The sequence below is a fragment of the Cupressus sempervirens genome, chromosome 4 (genome assembly GCF_028749045.1).
Source record: "Cupressus sempervirens isolate cs-2001-9-10 chromosome 4, ASM2874904v1, whole genome shotgun sequence".
NCBI classification, from domain to species: Eukaryota; Viridiplantae; Streptophyta; class Pinopsida; order Cupressales; family Cupressaceae; genus Cupressus; species Cupressus sempervirens.
In genome coordinates, this window is record NC_143121.1 from 719,775,739 (window position 1) to 719,794,740 (window position 19,002).

The 19,002-nt window shown below is 34.2% G+C and overlaps 1 pseudogene; it reads left to right on the forward strand.

Moving 5' to 3' along the window:
• The window catches only part of LOC149563297 (uncharacterized), a 72,407-nt pseudogene extending 55,746 nt beyond the window's left edge, over nt 1-16,661 (forward strand).
• The last annotated feature ends 2,341 nt before the right edge of the window (nt 16,662-19,002 follow it).

The window sequence follows — 19,002 nt, forward strand, 5'->3', positions numbered from 1 at the left end:
TAATTAAAGTTAGTTATCATGTACCTTACACTAGTAGCAGCTATAAATATATTGGATATGAGTATTCAGGGTAATTAGTGATGAAAGCTTCTGTCGGGAGATATTTGATAAGTACATTGCAAATCTTCACGAAAAGGTTAAGGAAAATAAGCGTAAACGAGATGAAGAAGAGGTACATGACCTGATTATCATTTCCACTTTCATATCTAATTTTTTCAAGATCTAATTGTTGTTTAAATACCTTTTGAAAGCATATTTGGGTGAGTGTTGTACTGAGAATGCAAATTAGACCTCCTTATGAAGATAATTGTATTACTAACAAGTTATTTTAACTACTTTTACAAACTAGCTATTAGAAGTTAAATTGTTGCAAACTAGCCTTATCAAGATTTGATATGACCTAGATGAGATGAGTTAGGGTTAGTAGACTAACCAACATGAAAGGTCATTCCATGTTGAACTAGAAAAAAATAATTTTAAAATTTAATATGAGAGGCACCCACCAGATAAGATTTGGATGTTGTCTACAAGCACAACTCTTAACAATGAAATTGTTATAATATAGTGTGTTAAGATTTGGATGCCTTAGTTCAATTTCCTCTTGGTAGAGTTTCAAACATTAGCTCAATGCAATCCTTTTGGTTTACAATTTGACAAAAAAAGTTTCTTAAAATTCTATAAATGAAAAAAAGTTTGTAAAAGAAGCCCTCATATTTCCATACAGTGAAATTTCTTTTTAATTACGAATTAGATTAATTGAAACTGTGAACTTCATTGTACTATGACCATTTCTGCCACTTAGGATAGCCCATACATTGTGACTAGTCTTTTTCTTGTATTTGCAGCTTAAGTAGTTCACTACCAACAATTTTTCTCTTTAGTTTTGCTACTATTAAGTTAATCCATATGACTAATTTCTTTTTATCCAATCTTCTCTTCAAGGCTCTCATACATGAGGAAAATGGGGCAAAATTAGTGCCTTGGCTGTATTGATGTTTTCACATATTATTCACCAGACCTGATTAGAACTAACCTATGAAAACTTTCTGCCACAACAACTTTAGTAAGCACATTATTTGTGGAGTAGATACAAGGTTTTGTCTCCAGCATTGAATGCCTCATAGATGGAGAAGAAGTCTAGTGCCAAGGTTTGTACATTCCATAGAGATTTTTGCTATCTTGATCACATGGCACCATCATTTTTTTGTTTCAGGTATAATACAAAATGGTGACGTACAAAATGTAAGGTTGCTCAATCAAATTATATTAAGTTCCTCATTTGCAGGAATAATTTAAACAATTAATACTACAATATATTGCATTATTATTGATCAATTTTGGAGGATGATGAAAGATTTTTAGGATAAGCAATCTATGGTTCAGAACATTTTGTTGTGCCTTCATAAAAAAATCAACTCTTTAATGGGCAAGTGAACTACAACAGTTGTCATCCTGACTATAATGATTACAAATATATGTATACATTATGGTTAACTTCAACAAAAGTCATTCTATTGGCACAAGATTTATATACATCAGCCATTTGTGAAGCAAATATTAGCCCAAAATAGTTGGAACACAGTCATCAATGTTAAAGCCAAAAGAAATACAAAAGTTGTCAACAACACTCTTGACATTCTCTATGTATATCCTAAACAAATGTGTTATCATCAAATGCACTTAACGATGATGTCAGCCATTCCAATATGCATGCAGCTTTAATGTTAAATGAAGATAATTCTAATGTAACAATCAATCATTCTAGCGATCCTTTTGGCCACAACTTCTTCCAGGCTAAAATCTCTTCCTCTGTAATTAACTTCCGAATGCCTCCATAAAATCCTTCAACCTCACCTCCTACTTCATGATGATGTTCCTATTGATTGGAGCATGTCTCCATCGAGAACCAGAGGTATATTGATGAAGAGATATTGAATCTTATTAATATAACAACTAACTTGATAGCATTAATATACATTATGGATGAAGAGATATTGAATCTTATTATGGACCTTATCCTTGGTGGCTATGAAACGACATCTAACTTGATAGCATTAATTTTGAAGTTTCTAACTGAATGCCCTAAGGCATTGGAGCATTATTAAAGAAAAAATCAAGGGATAATATTTGAATTGTGGATATTTGTAAATTATGTTGGTTTTAGACAGTTATAGTTATAGTTATATATGCACTCTTATGATGATGTGATTCGGACTGTAATTTTTTTTGTCACGTTTATCTGTTTGAAAAATAGATGAAATTATTAGCTTTCATTCCTAATAAATAATTATTTCCTAATTTTATTCTTCCTTGCAGGAACCAAAATTTAGTTGCGTTGTGCCAATTATTGCAAAGCCTTTGCTCTCATAGGAGCCTTCTAAACTCCACAAAATTTGAGTTGTAAAGCATAATTGCTTGGTGGAAACAGGATATCATGCACATTTCTTCCTCCTTCCCATTGTTTTGCATAAAATAAATCATTTGGCGAACGAAACAATGGTGTGGAGGAAGAAATGTGCATGATACCTTGACTCTCATGCATCAAGCAATTACGCTTTATAATCAAATTTTGTGCAGTTTTGAATGCTCCTATGAGAGCAAAGCTTTTTTTTTAAATGGGACAGCGCATCTCAATTGCGACATATGTTGGTCTCAATTGCGACCAATCTTCGTCGCAATTGAGACACCAAACTGGCATCATTTACGTCGCGAGTATGGCTCCGACATTGAAAGCTAAGGGTTTGTTGTCAGAATTCTGACTCAAAATTGGGCAAGTTTACGTCGAAATTGGGAAAATAACAGTTTAGGCTGGATAGAGAAATGGACAAAATTTGTGTCGGTAAATTGACATTTATGTAGTCAAAATTTTGATGCGCAATGAATGTGGCAGAAAACTGACCAAATTTGTCCGACGACGACTTTGGTGGCTTTAGCAACCAACTTGTGTCAAAATTGAGACCTTTTCGCGTCGCAAATTAGGCCTAAATTTACTAGTGATACCAAGATAAAAGGTATGAGGAAGATTATGATGAGAGTGTAAAATTTGTATTATTTCTTCATAGTGATCCAATTTATTTTGAGGAAGCTATGAATGAAGAGAAATGGTGTTATGCCATGGATGAAGAAATAGATGCTATTGCAAGAAATGACACATGGGAGCTAACTACTTTGCCTCCCAAGAAACAAGTAATTGGAGTGAAATGGATTTACAAGACCAAATGCAATGTTGAAAGGAGAATAGATAGGCATAAGGTAAGATTAATAGTCAACGGGTACAAGCAGCAGTATGGTAGAGATTATGATGAGACATATGCTCCGATTGCAAGAATGGAAATCGTGTGCATTGTCATAGCAATTGCAACCCATCACAAATGGAAGATATATCAAATGGATGTGAAGTCCACCTTCTTGAATGGTGTATTGAAGGAAGAAGTTGATGTAGAGCAACCACCTAGTTATGAAGATGCAGGTGAAGAACACAAAGTGTATAGATTGTAAAGAGAGCTCTATATGGGCTCAAGAAAGCTCCACGAGCATGGTACAACATGATTGACTCATATTTGATGAGCAATGGCTTTAGCAAAAGTGATCGTGAACCCACACTATACATCAAGGCAGTAATGTGTTGATTGTTGTCTTGTATGTAGATGACTTAATATTCACTGGAAATGATAATTTTCTAATTGGTGAGTTCAAAGAGGCCATGAAGAATGAATTTGAGATGATAGACCTAGGTCTTTTGAACTATTTTCTGTTAGGAATAAGGTGTCCCAACCTTGGATAATTTCTATTCTTATTATTTTTTTTCTAAATGTATTTTTTGAAAATAATGTAACTAAGTGTGAGTGTACATGTCTAGTTGGCATGTTGATGTGTCACTCCACTTGCATGTGTCAGCATCTTGAGTTGTGTGTAAGGAGATCATGATTGAAATAGTTATGACAAATTTCTATGATGTGTAAGAGTTACTTTGGAATATATGATGATGGATGAAGACATGAAGACATGTGAAAATTGATCGTTGAGTACTATACACTCGAGTCTACATCTAGCACATGGGGTTTAGGGCATCACCCCAATTTATTTTTTTTGGGTTCCTACTTTTCTAAAGAATGGTAAAACCATAATACGGTTCTTCTTTGGAAGTTTCCCTAAAATGGAAAGTGCATGATATAAGTGACTTTAGGGTTGCAGATAGGTGAGTGTGAAAGTGTATTATTGGTAGTGTTTTTTTGTGACTAGATTTGTGTTCTATGTCCTAAAAGAACTTGCATTGCAAGTGTGTTGTAACCTTTGTGTTGAAGATAAGACATTGTGCATGTTTTGGAGGGGTGGGGTTGTTTTACCAAAAGGTTTTTCCCCACTGACATATCTTTGTGTTTTTGTTTTCTTTCTCTATCTATTTTCTATATTCATGGTTGGTTGTAATATTATTGTTTACATAATATTGAATATGAAATTGTAAGGATTTAAATAGAATTTTCACAATACTTTCCTTAAGGGATTAGTGTAGGAACTTGTTTCTGCACCTAAGTTTTCTTACAAGTGGTATCAGAGCTTGAACAAATTTTGATCCTAGTTGTTGGGTAGGGTTTTTTGCGCTAATTTCAAGTTGAGTGGGAGTTTTATGCAAATAATTTTGAATCTTATTTATAGATTGAGATGGCTAGTTCATTATACAAAAAATAAGTATTGGAGAAATTTAATGGTAGTAATTTTGAGTTGTAGAAACTCAAGATGGAAGACTTTCTTAAAGATTGTGATCTATGGGAGGTGACTTCACTTGATTTGAGACCTACAACAATATCTCAAGAAGATTGGGATCTTAAGGATTGGAAAACTAAGGGTCTCATTAGACTCTATCTAGCTAATTCAGTTCTCTTGAACGTTCTTGATGAGTAGAATGCAAACAGTTTGTGGACATGGCTTGGGTTTGTGTATCAGGCCAAATCTTTGGTGAACAAGTTGTTCTTGAGGAAGAAGTTGTATTCTCTAAGAATGGAGGAAGGAGGATATGTTATAGATCATCTAAATGCTTTTAATTTATTGATTGCATAGTTGACATCATCTGGTGTAATGATAGAGGAGGAGGATCGATGTATGACCCTGTTATCTTCCTTGGAAAATTTATGGGACCATCTTGTCATGGTTCTTAGAAGTACTTTAATCACTTTCAAAATGGATGATGTGGTGTCTTCACTGTTATATGAGGAGATGCAGAGAAAGTCTTCAGTTTCAGCTAAGGAAGCTCTTACTATTTTTGGTAGATCCAATGATAGAGCGAAGCAAAATGACAACAAGTTTGTAAAGGGTAGATCCAAATCCCGTGGAAAATCAAAGACTCCTAGAAAGTCCAAGGAAAAATGTGGGAATAGTTATAAGATTGGGCACTCTCATAAAGACTGTAAAGAGCCAAAGAAGAAGAAGAAGGCCTTACATTTAGGTTCAAAAAAATCTCAAGAAGATGGCAATGCTTTCATTGCAGCCTTGGAAGTGCATGCATCTGATGATGTGTGATCAATAGACTCAAGTGTTTCCTTCTACATGAACTCTCATCGAAGCTAGTTCTCAAAGTATGAAGTTTTCGATGGTGGAAAAGTGTACTTGGGTGATGATTCTCACCTAAAGATAGTTGGTTGAGGATGGGTCACTATTAGATTCCCTGATGGATGAATAAAAAGGATCAATGGGGTAATGCACATCCCTGGTTTGGCATGAAACCTATTATCTATAAGTATGTTGAATGATCTAGGTGTGCAAGTTGTTTTTCTAAAGATGGATTTAAGATAATGAGAGGAGTTATGGTGCTTGCTAAGGGTATTAGGAGAGGTACTTTGTTTTAGCTTGATGCATGCATTTCTCAGTGCAATAGTTCTTTTGTTTCAAAGAAGAGAGCAGTTATAACTTCATCCCCCACCATTTGAATGAGCAGTAAAGAAGACTATGTTTATTGATTCCGATGGTAGTGCAACATGTGTAACTAAGGGTGAAAACACATTGGAAGCAAAGCTTCCTACAGAAAAGACAATGTTGTGGCATACAAGATTTGACCACATTGGTGAGAAAGGTCTTAGAACCTTGAAAAATAAGAACCTAATTAAGGGGTTAAATGATTGAAATCTCAAGTTTGACTTTTGCAAACATTGTGTCTATGGTAAAAAAAATCATGTTCAATTTTAGTCTAGTTCTCACAAATCTTCTAATGTTTTGGATCTTATTCATTCTAATGTTTTTGGTCCTATAAAAGTTCCTTCAATCTCCAAGTCTATATTTTTTGTATCTTTCATAAATAATTATAGTAAAAGGACATGGATTTATTTTCTGAAAAGTAAGACACACGTCTTTAGTTGGTTCAAGGAATTTAAAGCTCTTGTAGAGAATCAGACTAGTAAGAAGATTAAGTGTGTGAGAACTAAAAATGATGGTGAGTTTTTGTCAATAGAGTTCAAATAGTTCTATAAAGAATGAGGTATTGAGAGGCATAAGACAACTCCTTATACCCCACAATAGAATGGAGTTGTAGAAAGAATGAATAGGACATTGATGGAGAAGGCTAGGAGTATGCTTGGTGGAGCTAGTCTTGAACAAAGGTTTTGGGTTGAAGCTATGGCCACTTCTTACTATTTGGTTAATAGATCTGGTACATCAACCCTTGTTGGTAAAACACCCATGGAGGTGTGGTCTGGTAAGAAGCCTTCAATTAGACATCTTTGTGTTTTTGGTTGTAAAACTTATGCACATGTTCCAAAGGAGAAAAGACCTAAGTTGAAAAACAAAGTTGTCAAATGTATTTTCATTGGATACGGTGTTGGTATGAAAGGATACAAGCTTTGGGACCCTGTGACTAGTAAGGTGTTATATAGTAGAAATTTTTTTTTAGAGAGCTAACATCTTCTCCTATCATGCTACAACCAAATGAAAAAGAGAAGAAAGAAGATATTGTTCAGTTGCCTCCTACCCCTAAGAAGACTGAACAAAAAGACCATGTTGGGTCTAATGATGAGGAGAGCTCTAGTAGCTCTGATAGTTTAGAAGAAGAGGAAGAACAATCTCAACCTCAATCCTTGAGGAGATCCACAAGAGTAAGAAAGAAGCTAGAAAGGTTTGGTTATTCTATGTTAGATTTCAATTGTGTCTTCACTTTGATTACTAGCACTTATGATCCTAGATCTGTGAAAGAGGCTTTGAATATGGAAGATGAAAGTTCTTGGATTGAGGCCATGGATGATGAGATGGTTTCATTGGATAAAAAAAAAACTTGGGACCTTGAACCTTTGCCTAAAGGACAGAAACCTATTGGTAGCAAATGGGTGTTCAAGAAGAAATTTTGTTCAAATGGCAATGTTGAAAGGTACAAAGCTAGATTGGTTGTGAAGGGGTATTCATAGATAGAGAGAATAGATTATAGTGTAATATTCTCTCCTATTTCTAAGTTGGCATCCATTAGATTTCTATTATCTCTTGCTGCATCATATGATTGAGAGATAGAACAGATAGATGTGAAGACAACTTTCCTTCATGGTGATTTGGAGGAAGAGATTTATATGTCACAACCTGAGCACTATATTGTTAAAGGTAAAGAATCTTTGGTTTATAGATTAAAGAAGTATCTATATGGTTTAAAAAAATCTCCTAGGATGTGGTACCTTAAGTTTGATGCCGTTGTGTTGTCAATTAGATTTGTAAGATCTAAATCAAATCATTGTGTTTATTTCAAAGTTGAAAATGATCGCCTTCTTATTATTGCATTATATGTTGATGATATGTTTTTGTTTGGGAAGGATAAGTGTATGATTTCTAATTTTAAATCTCACTTGTCAGTACAGTTTGAGATGAAATATCTTGGGGTGGCAAGGTACATCTTTAGTATAGAAATCAGGAGAGATAGGTCTAACAGAAAACTTTGGTTGAGTCAGAGTAAGTATGTGAAGTCTGTATTGGATAGGTTCAACATGGCAGATTGTAGACCATTGTGTGTTCTTATTTATATGGGAACAAAGTTATCTATAGATGATTGTCCAAAATCTCCTAGTGAGGTGGAGGACATGAATAGAGTACCTTAAGCTAGTGTTGTTGGCAGTCTTATGTATGCTATGGTCTGTACTAGACCAGACATTGCCCAAGCAGTGGGAGTTCTAAGTTGGTTTATGGCTAATCCTGGACGAGTATATTGGGATGTAGTTAAGCGAGTATTTAGATATTTGAGGGGTACATTAGATTACTCCATTTGTTATCATGGAAACTCTTTTAGAGCTCTGCATTCAGTTTGTATTCATGGATTTGTGGATTCAGATTGGGCAGGTGATACTGATAGCAGGAGATCCACCAATGCTTATGTGTTCACTATGGTTGGTGGTGCCATTAGTTGGATGAGTAAGCAACAAGCTGTGGTTGCTTTTTCCACTACATAAGTTGAGTACATGGCTTCTACTCATGCTTGTAAGGAAGCCATTTGGCTTAGGAGATTATGTTATGATATTGGTGTTGATGTAGGACAGATTAGTATTTGGTGTGATAGTCAGAGTGTTATTTTCCTTGCAAAGAATCCAACTTTTCATGTCAGAACAAAGCACATTGATGTGTAGTTTCACTTTGTGAGAGATATGGTGGAAGATGGAAAGGTAAATTTGAAGAAGGTAGATACTATAGAGAATGTTGTAGATGCATTAACAAAACCAATGAGCACAAAGAAGTTTAGATGGTGTTTGGAGTCTATGGGCCTTTTGGCCTATAGCGGTTAGTTCATGTTATGTTCCTATTGGTCTTACAAGGTGTTCGACAAGTGGGAGAATGTTAGGAATAAGGTGTCTTAACCTTGGATAATTCCTATTCTTATTATTTGTTTTGTAAATTTATTTTTTGCAAATAATGTAATTAAGTGTGAGTGTACATGTCTCGTTGGCATGTTGATGTGTCACTCCACTTGCATGTGTTGGCATCTTGAATTGTGTGTAAGGAGATCATGATTGAAATGGTTATGATGGATTCTTATGATGCGTAAGAGCTATCTTTGGAAGATATGATGATGGGTGAAGATGTGAAGACATGTGGCAATTGATCATTGAGTATTGTACACTCAAGTCTCCATCTAGTGCACGGGGTTGCAAAAATTTTTTGGGTTCCTACTTTTCTAGAGAATGGTAAAACCCTAATATGATTCTTCTTTGGAAGTTTCCCTAAAATGGAAAGGGCATGATATAAGCGACTTTAGGGTTGTATATAGGTGAGTGCGAATGTGTATTGTTGGTAGTGTTTTGTTGCGACTGGATTGGTCTTCCATGTCTTCAAAGAACTTGCATTGCAAGTGTGTTGTAACCTTTGTGTTGAAGATAATACATTGTGCAGGTTTTGGAGAGGTGGGGTTGTTTTACCGAAAGGTTTTTTCCCACTGGCATATCTTTGTGTTTGTGTTTTCTTTCTCTATCTATTTTCTATATTCATGGTTGACTGCAATATTATTGTTTACATAACATCGAATCTGAAATTGTAAGGATTTAAATAAAATTTGCACAATACTTTCCTTAAGGGATTAGTGTAGGAAGTTGTTTCTGCACCTAAGTTTCCTTACATTTTCTAGGCATAGAAGTAAATTAAATGCATGATGACATCTTGATCTCTTAAGAAAAATATGCAAGGCAAATCTTGGAGATATTCAAAATGTAGAATATTAAGGTAGCTCCAACACCAACAATAATAGGTTTAAAGTTGAGCAAGGAAGATTGTAGCAAAAGTGTGAATCCAACACTATCCAAGAGTATGGTTGGAGGTTTGATGTATTTGACTGCAACTTGGCTAGACATAATTAATGCGGTAAGTTTGATTTCTAGATTTATGGAAACACCAAAGGATTCCCATTGGCAAGCGGGAAAGAGGATCCTAAGGTATGAGAATGGTACCAAGGGATTTGGGATTTTGTATACTGCAGATAATGATTTCAAGTTGGTTGGTTACGTAGATAGTGATTGGGTTGGAAGTTTAGATGATAGGAAGAGCACTTCTGGATACATGTTCCATATAAGATCAAGTGCAATTTCATGGGTATTCAAGAAGCAACCTATTGTTTCTCAATCTATAGCAGAGGTTGAATACATAGGAGCAAATGCAGTAGCATGCCAAGCTATTTGGTTAACAAGGATCTTGATAGATTTGAATGAAAGGAAAGAGGATGGAACCACAATATTTTATGACAACATCTCCTCGATTGCACTATCTAAGAATCTAGTCTTCCATGAGGGAAGTAAGCATATAAAGATCATATATCACTTCATCAAAGAGTTGGTGGAAAATGAGGATATCAAGATGGAACTTTGCAAATCTGGACAATAGCAGCAGACATACTCACTAAGCCTTTAAGCATTGCAACTTTTGTACACCTAAGGAAATGTCTTGGTGTAGTTGATTTGTATTAGGAGTGATCCTTGTTTCGTTTGGCTTAGGACAAAGGGAGAGTGTTGAAATATTTAATACAGTAGGTTGGTTGCCCCTAGAGCCAAATGCCCACCTATCACCCTGACGGCCTACACAACTATTAGAAACATTGAATGCACGGTAGGTGATTTTAAATTCAAAATGAGAGGGAAGTTTTTTTGCCAAGAGACAAAAAGGAATATATTTTGATTCATTCGATAAGTTGCAAAAGAGAAAAAGTGTTGGATCTATTGTAGAGCAAAGCATAGAGAGAGAAGGAAGTTGACTAGCAGATCAAGTCAGAGTTCAAAAGACATAAGGTTTTTAGTTTCATGGTTGCAATTGCATGTGTTGGATCCTTTTGTCATTCTGTAAGTTCTTATTGATTTGACCTGTGAAGCAGTGATTGCTCCAGCCATCGTTGTATGCAGCTACTAGAGCTCTAAGTTTAAAGTTTTAAATTTTCTCAGTTTGAAGATTTAGGGTTTTTTTGGTTGAAGCCGAATGCTCCCATATTTTTTGTAATAGTTTTATCTTATTTGAATAGAACGAAAATAAGCAAGCAGGCATATAGATATTTGTTTTTCTCTTCTTCTATTCATCATTGCATGATATTTTGCATTTGAGAAGTTCATAGTTGAAAGCTTCATCCTTCAGATCTCTACATTCTAATGGTGGAAATATCTAGATTATAAGTTTGGTCTACAAGTCACTCAGTTCAGTCTTTGACCGAGTTCTCTCTTTGCTATTACTACCAAGCTACCTTGACATTTTCTTTTTCCGAGCATCACCTTGCAACGGTGATTGAGCTCAATCAACATCCCTTGCTACCAAGCACACTTGATATACACTGTGCCGAGTTTCCCTAAGTGTCATGTCACTCGGCTCCTTCATGTGCTAAGCTTACTCGACACTGTCCTTCTGTCACTCGGCACCCTCTTGATGGGGGTGGATGGATTAGATCCACAATAATAATGAAACACAAAATACACACTACAAGCACTTATAGAAATTATAAAATCATTTCATTGCCTAATTCAAAAAACATTACATTGTGCCTCTTTTATAGAGGTCTTTGATTGTTTTTGAAAACATCTAAATTAGCTTACATAAGACAATTAGACTTTTTTAGAATTATCTAAACATAAATGCCTTCTCGAACCTAACCCTATTCAGTAATCCAACAATTTCTAGAATGCTTTATTATGCCTTTGCATTTCATTTGAGGGGAAATTACATTCCAACACTCCCCCCTAATTTCAACCTCAAATGTTGTTACATACATATGCCAAAAGCTAATTTCCAATAATCTTCATATCCATTAATGCCTTCATGAATGTTTTCTTCCAAGGTTGGGGCCTTTAATTTCTACGAACATTTTGTAAGGAATTGGCTGCCAAAGATTTCCTCTTTTCACTGGATCTATTAATAATCTTGCCTCATCTGTCACAAATGTCAGTGATAGGGTTCACTAATAACCTTTTCCTCTTTGATGCCTCACTCTAATATGTTTCCCAATTCTATTGCATTCCTGCGTACACTTAAACATTTGTACTTGAATAAACCTCTGATCATTCCTACAATCTTTTTCCAATTTGATCCATAGCTCCATCCACAATCTATTTTTATACAACCTACTATAGAATCCTTTTTGCAATCTCTATTCCAACATGTCTTATCACAATGATTTTTCAAGTCACAAATATTACAAGGATGTATATCCCAACATTTATCCTTTGTGTGCCCTTTCCTATTATAGTGTGAACATTGCACAATCTTTATGTTTTCAATTGATTCTCTTGAACCTTTATTCATCTTTCCACAGCCTGCATCATATCCAAGACCTTCATATTTGGCCTGACTATAGTCTCAATCAGATTCTTCAATCCTTGTTCATCATTTCCTAAACCTTTACCTTTAAAACTCATTCTTTCCATAATCTTCAAACCAATATTGTCATTATAATAGCTAGAAGTTCCATCAATACAATTTTCATATTCATCATTACATTCCTTTTTGCAAACAACTTCAACAAAATCATATTTCTCAATCCCATAATCACTCAAATCATTTTTGTCACAAGATACATCACATACAAATAGTTTCACATTCAAACATTCTTTCTCTTGTTTCAGTGTAGACAATTCCTTCTTTAACATATTATTTTCCTCTTCTAATTTCTTCACATTATCTTCTAAAACATTGTTCTTTTTCTCAGCATCATCAAACAAATTTAACTTCTCTTCTAATTCTTTATTTTGCTCTCTAAGCTTGCATGTTTCCTTCACCTGCCAATTATTCCTCTATGTAGCCACTAATTTCATTTGAACAATTTAGACTTTTCTTCTCCCATTTCATTTCTTACTTTTGCCGATTCCTTTTTCAAAATATCTTTTTCAAACAATAATCTTGCATTTTCTTTCTTTGTCATCACTAATTCTTCTTCTAACTTATTTGTCTTCACTTTCTTAACTCTACCAACTTTTCCTGTTGAAATCAACAATTTAACACACCTTACTCTTTCTTTTAGAAAATTCTAAATGCCTTTTTACTTCCATATTTTTTTTAATTAAATCATCAAACAACTTGAAAGAATCCCTTTAGACAGCTAGACTTCTCACAATATTCTTCTCAGTTAACACCTTTTTCTGACTATGATCTTCTTTTCTTTTAATGACAATAGGATAATTTCTCAAATTCCATTAAATAATTTTAAGAATTCACACCATACCTTTTGTTCTTTCCTCTGTCAATTCTTCCATTAATAGGTCTTTCCACTGATTCTATTGTTCTCAAGAATGTGCTTTCTTGCCGACTTGCCCTCTTTCCTACTCAACACTTCATGTGCAGTCTTCTTCAAAACAACTATCTTTCTCATAACACAAACACTCCTACACAATTTAACAACACCAACACACCACTTGCTCTTTTATCACAATCTGAAATTCTGTCCAACCTCCTATCCAACTTGGCTCTGATACCAATCTGATGGGGGTGGATGGATTGGATCAATAATAATAATTAAATACAAAATACACACTACAGGCACTTATAGAAATTATAAGATCATTTCATTGCCTAATTCAAAAAATATTACATTGTGCCTCTTTTATAGAGGTCTTTGATTGTTTTTGGAAACATCTAAATTAGCCGACATAAGACAAATAAACTTTTCTAGAATTATTCAAACATAAATGCCTTCTAGAACCTAACCCCATTCATTAATCTGGCAATTTCTAGAATCCTCTATTATGCCTTTACATTTCATTTGAGGAGAAATTACATTCCAACACCTCTTGTGCCGAGCAAGTCTACCACTCGCATTGGTTCTTGCCAAGCGTAATTATTAAAGTCTGTGATTTTTGTTTTTTTCACAAAACCAACCACATTATCAAATATGATTCTACATCAGTATGTTTTTTGTTAAGGTGTCCAAAATATCCATTCAAAAAGTGAAACAAATCATAGTGCATTAGGTACATCCATACTTGTGCAGCTAATATGGCATTGCACGTTTTACTTTTTAGAATAAATGATAGTCATCATTAACAAAAACAACTATAAAATCGCCATTATTATTAGAATGTTGACAAAAAAGCTGATTAAATCAGTAAATATAAATATTAAATTAACAAGTACTATTACAACTATTAAGACTGTATTCAGATATTAAATCCTTTCCAGCGCACTAATAGTAAAGATACTCAAGCCTTCCCATATTTATTTAGTTTTTCATCCGACAATAAAACTTTCTCTTTCCTAAACTTTTATTTCTTATTGCATTTTTTTGATTGTTTGTTTCTTTAAGGCTCGTTTCTAATTTCCTCAATAATATCTTTCTCTTGAAATTCCTTTCCTTGCAAAATCCTTCTATTTCGTTCTTTTCACACTTCCTAGACAACGATGGGCACAGAGCGCACACATATGCTCCTAAATACTGATTCCTTGTTGAGAGTGGTCCACATACTAAAAATTTTTACTCACATTGTTGGATAGTGGGCTTTGGCACGTCAGTATTCTTATGATTCTTTTCAAGCATAACTATACAATTTCACGCCGTAAAATCAAGTGATCAATGGTCCATTCGTCTAGTTTGTGGATACTACACCTCCTCGGACCAACAAACTCAATCCCTCCTCAAAATCCTATTTTGTAAGGCAACCTAGATGAAGACCCTCGCCTTATGAAGATATTTATTATTCCACGTTGGATGGATTGGCCAATTGTCTTTTTGGATGACAGCTTCTTGCATTCTATAACGCAATTTAACTACCCCTACAAGGCACAATCCCATGTTCTTCCTCCAAAATCTATATTGGTTCGCTCCACATGATCTGTTCCAAACAATGCTTTTGCTCTTATAATGTTCGAGATTGATGATCTCTTTTACGGATCCTTCAGCTTGTTGGCTATCACTTTTGATATCACTTTACAATTTTGTTGCAAAGAGAGATTGGTATAAAGTTTCATTATTCTTGTCTTCAACATTTTCTGGAATCAAAGCTAAAAAGTATGTAGTTAAGATTGTTAGAACAATTGTAGCTTGAACTGTAGTTTTGATTTGTTACAAGAGGTAAAATAGAATTTTTACAATTGCTTTAAAAAAATACATAAATCTTTTTATTCTCAAAAAAGGCCTTCTTGATCAACTGAGTAACAATGGATTTGATTACAATCTGCTTCTTATGGAGAAGTCTTAGACAAAGCAATAGACAACTGATTCTCCTTATTACATTTACCGCCCTTCTTTCTTTTTCTAGTCTTGGATTTTTCAATTGAGAAAATGATTGCCCGTCAGTCTTTCCTCTAAGACTATTCTTCAATCTTTTCTACAGTCACATCCTCCTCCTAATTCTTTATCTAGCATTTATCCATCTTCCTTTTCCATGTTTTGAAAGGCTCTCTCTCTTCTAAGCTCAATTGTTGTTTTTCTAACTCCATAAGCGTTTCCCCAAATGCTGGTTTTTTAATCTTCTCTTTCCCCCACTTTCTATCAATGCTCCTCTTTTTGTCTCTCTTTTGAACTCCATCTTTGATAGATCTAGATTTGAAGTCCTCTTTCCACATTTATTTTTGGGCTACAACCACCACTTCATTGTGAGTTCTATTTCCTTTGGGGTATAGCGTATTGTTATGGTCTTAATACACAACCTGGAATACATCTCATATGTCCCATCCTTTGGTTATCATCTACCTTCACAAAATTTCTCAATTGATGACCAATATGTTGCAAAGTCTCAATATCCCAATATTCTAAGGACAGATTGTAAAGGTGATCAAAGTTTGGTTCCAAATATTTGATGAACAACCCAGTCCCCCAGTCATGACGGGCCCTATATTGAAAATCTTTCCTCTTTAACTAACCTTCTAGACATTCAACAAGGTAAAAGCCATTTGGAAGCGACTCAAGACTTGCCATGTTTCCCCAGTTCTTCTCACAACATTCCATTAATCTTCTCATAGTCAGACATTGATATCAAAAATTTCATTAAATATGTTTTTTTCAACATATTAATTTTTTTATTGAGAAGTTTGTATAAGTAACAAGAACATATTTCATATATATTTTGTTGTAGGTAAAAAAGCTTCTTGAAAAGCATGGGGCAAACCGGAATGCCAAGGTGGTAAGGGAGGTACATCGACGAAATACTGAAACGTCCAAATCAAAGTGGAAAACTGAGATAATTTCGTGGAATGCAGTGTTAATCGGGGCAGCTGCTTTTGCAGCTCCCTTCTCTCTACTTGGAAATTCAAATCCACTCAAAGGAAAACATTTCATGTCACAGAGCGAACACAATCTATTTACAATTCTCTTTTATGCATTCTTCTTAGCTTATACAGTGGCCCTGGGCACTTCTCTTGGAGCGACAGTTCTACTCTTGTTTGCTATTTTTGGAGACAAGGAAGACAAACCCATGGTGGAGATCAGTTTCATGTCTGTTATGAAGGCCTTACTGGCAATACTTCTAGCATATGGTTGTGCTGTAGGCCTCCTTTTGGGGCCAGAATATCTCTAGCTCACAGTAACCATTTGGTTTATGTTGATTGTCACACCACTCACAATTAGGGTTACAACTTTTCGTTCCAAGCTATATATCTTCATAGAAGCTCAGTATTTCTTCTGGTTTGTAGTGGAGGATACTCTTGGGCTCATAATAACCTTGATTTCTCATGTCCTTGATATAGTTGTCCTTTTATTATACGAAGGCTTTATATCTTCATGGAGATCTAAAAAGTGTAGAAGGCGTGAGTAGGGATTGATCGTACAATATTTTATTGACACAATCAATTAAGTAATTATCCACTTTGATGATCTATTGTAATTACAATTGATTTTGTGAAGATAAGGTTAAAATATTTTTGGAGTTCTGGTATGTGATAAGAAATCATAATATTCTCTATATATGTTAATGATGTAATATAATTATGTCTAATCTAGTTGAAACTAGCGTCATTAAGATAAATAACTACATGATTAAATTTGGGAACTCGAGTTGGTAGAAATCATTGTTTAACTTGTCACTCTTTGGGGATTCAAGTAGTTAAAATGTCCAAAGGGATAAATTTCAGAACAATTTCCCTCTCAAAAATTGTGTTTCTTTTCCCTTGTTCATCGAAGGATGATTACAAGATGACCTTTTGGACGATCCCTTTTCCATGCCTCGAAAAATCATTCGACACACAAGGGAAGCATGATCTCTTAAGGTATAAACCTACTAAGTGGGAAAAATAGATCTCAAGAAGTTTTGAAGTACAAGAGATGTGTGATTCACTCTTTGTCCCTAGAGGATATTCAAGATTGTGCTACTTTAGGTTGTCCTTCTTGTAAGCCTCTAACGGAGACCCGTCAAGATCATTTTATGCTTGTAGAAAGCATGATTCTGCCTTCTTCTCCCAAAGATATTTGTAATAATGCACTTGTTGACCACCATTCTTTTATGCCTCAAATAGAAATTCACAAAGATAATGTTGACACACTCCATAAGCTAGAAGTAGCAAGAGATATGATGTGATTTCTCCAGATGAACATATTGTAAAGTTTGTACACAAGAAATTGACTTTTTTTAAATATCTTTCCTTTTCTATTAATTAGGTAGATCAAGTTCTTGATTTGAAGCAAATAAAGATCTCAATTTTCTACATGCCCCTATTTCAAAATATTATGTTTCCATTGATCTACACTTTTAACAAGTCCCCCTAAATAGGGTAGAAAATTAAAACAACATAAAACATCATTAGAGATTTAGGTCTAGATCTAATCCACCATTATTAAATCCCTTTCTCCAAAAAAAAGGCAATATTGTCCTCCCACCATAAGGACCTCACTCACAGAAACAAATTGAAGTGTGATTTTTTGGTTGAGTTTACTTTAAATAAAGCTAATCGAAAGAGAGGAGTCAGTGCCTTCCCTTAAGGCCAATGAAGATCCTATTTTTGAATTTTAGACACTTTAACTCTCCTAATAAAAGATGGCATGTGGTGACTGATCAAGAAAGTACTGTACACTACTCATGTATCCCCATTAAGTTTTAGGACTAGGATGAGCCTTGAGGAGTGGTTTGGGGGTGGTAGCTCATGAAGAAATATATTTTTAGGGGTAGGTTTATATTTTTAAAATTTTTTTAATATCTTGTAAATTGCCCCTAAAAGAATATATTTTTAGGAGTAGGTTTATATTTTTTAACCTTTTTTAATATCTTGGCTGGGTTAGTTATTCTATGGATTTTATTCCTAAAAAAGGTCTTCAAACATAGAATAATAAAGAATATACTATTTTCAAATTATAGAAAGACTTGATAGATTCATTTTGTCTGAGAGTTGATTATCTCACAACCAAGACTTCTCATATTCCAAGACTTTCCCATTCTATATATACTAAAAGAAAAATTCAAAAGATTCCATTATGATTTAAGCCAATGTCATTAAGAGAAACCTCTTTCATTCCAATGGTTAATTTTTAGTGGCACAATCTAATCAACATTAAAGAATATTTCTATAGGTGAATAAACATCACTTGATCATCTAATCAAGATTAAAGAATGAAATCTTTATGATTTAAATATATATTTGTACAAAAAAAATCTTTGAGAAGAAATCATATACTTTACTAGACACATAAAGATGCTAATGGTGGGGGTGAATGAGTATCCCACCTAAAAAACATGTATCTTGATCCAAAACCTTAACTTGATTTCATAATAAATTAAACTTATTATGTATGTGTTACCCCTAATTTTGGACATTAAATTTTCAATTTGAAAAAAAAAGGTTATATTAATTGTATCTTGGCCAATCTATTTCTAGGAAAGATCTTTTGTATTGATTGAGCCTACTCAACTAGTCAACTTGGGTACAACAAAAAATCCAAAACTTTTTACATATTTCTAAGTCACTTAGAGAAGAAGAAAATAAACATTTTACATAATTATTTCAAGAAAATAAGATCAAATTTGCTTGGTCTTATTTTGATATTCTAGGATTAGATACAAATTTCACCATACATTATTTATCTATTACTCCAGTAGTTAGATCATTCAAACAAAAATTAAGGAAGATGCATCGTCATGTGGAATCACTAGTAAAGGAAAAACTTGA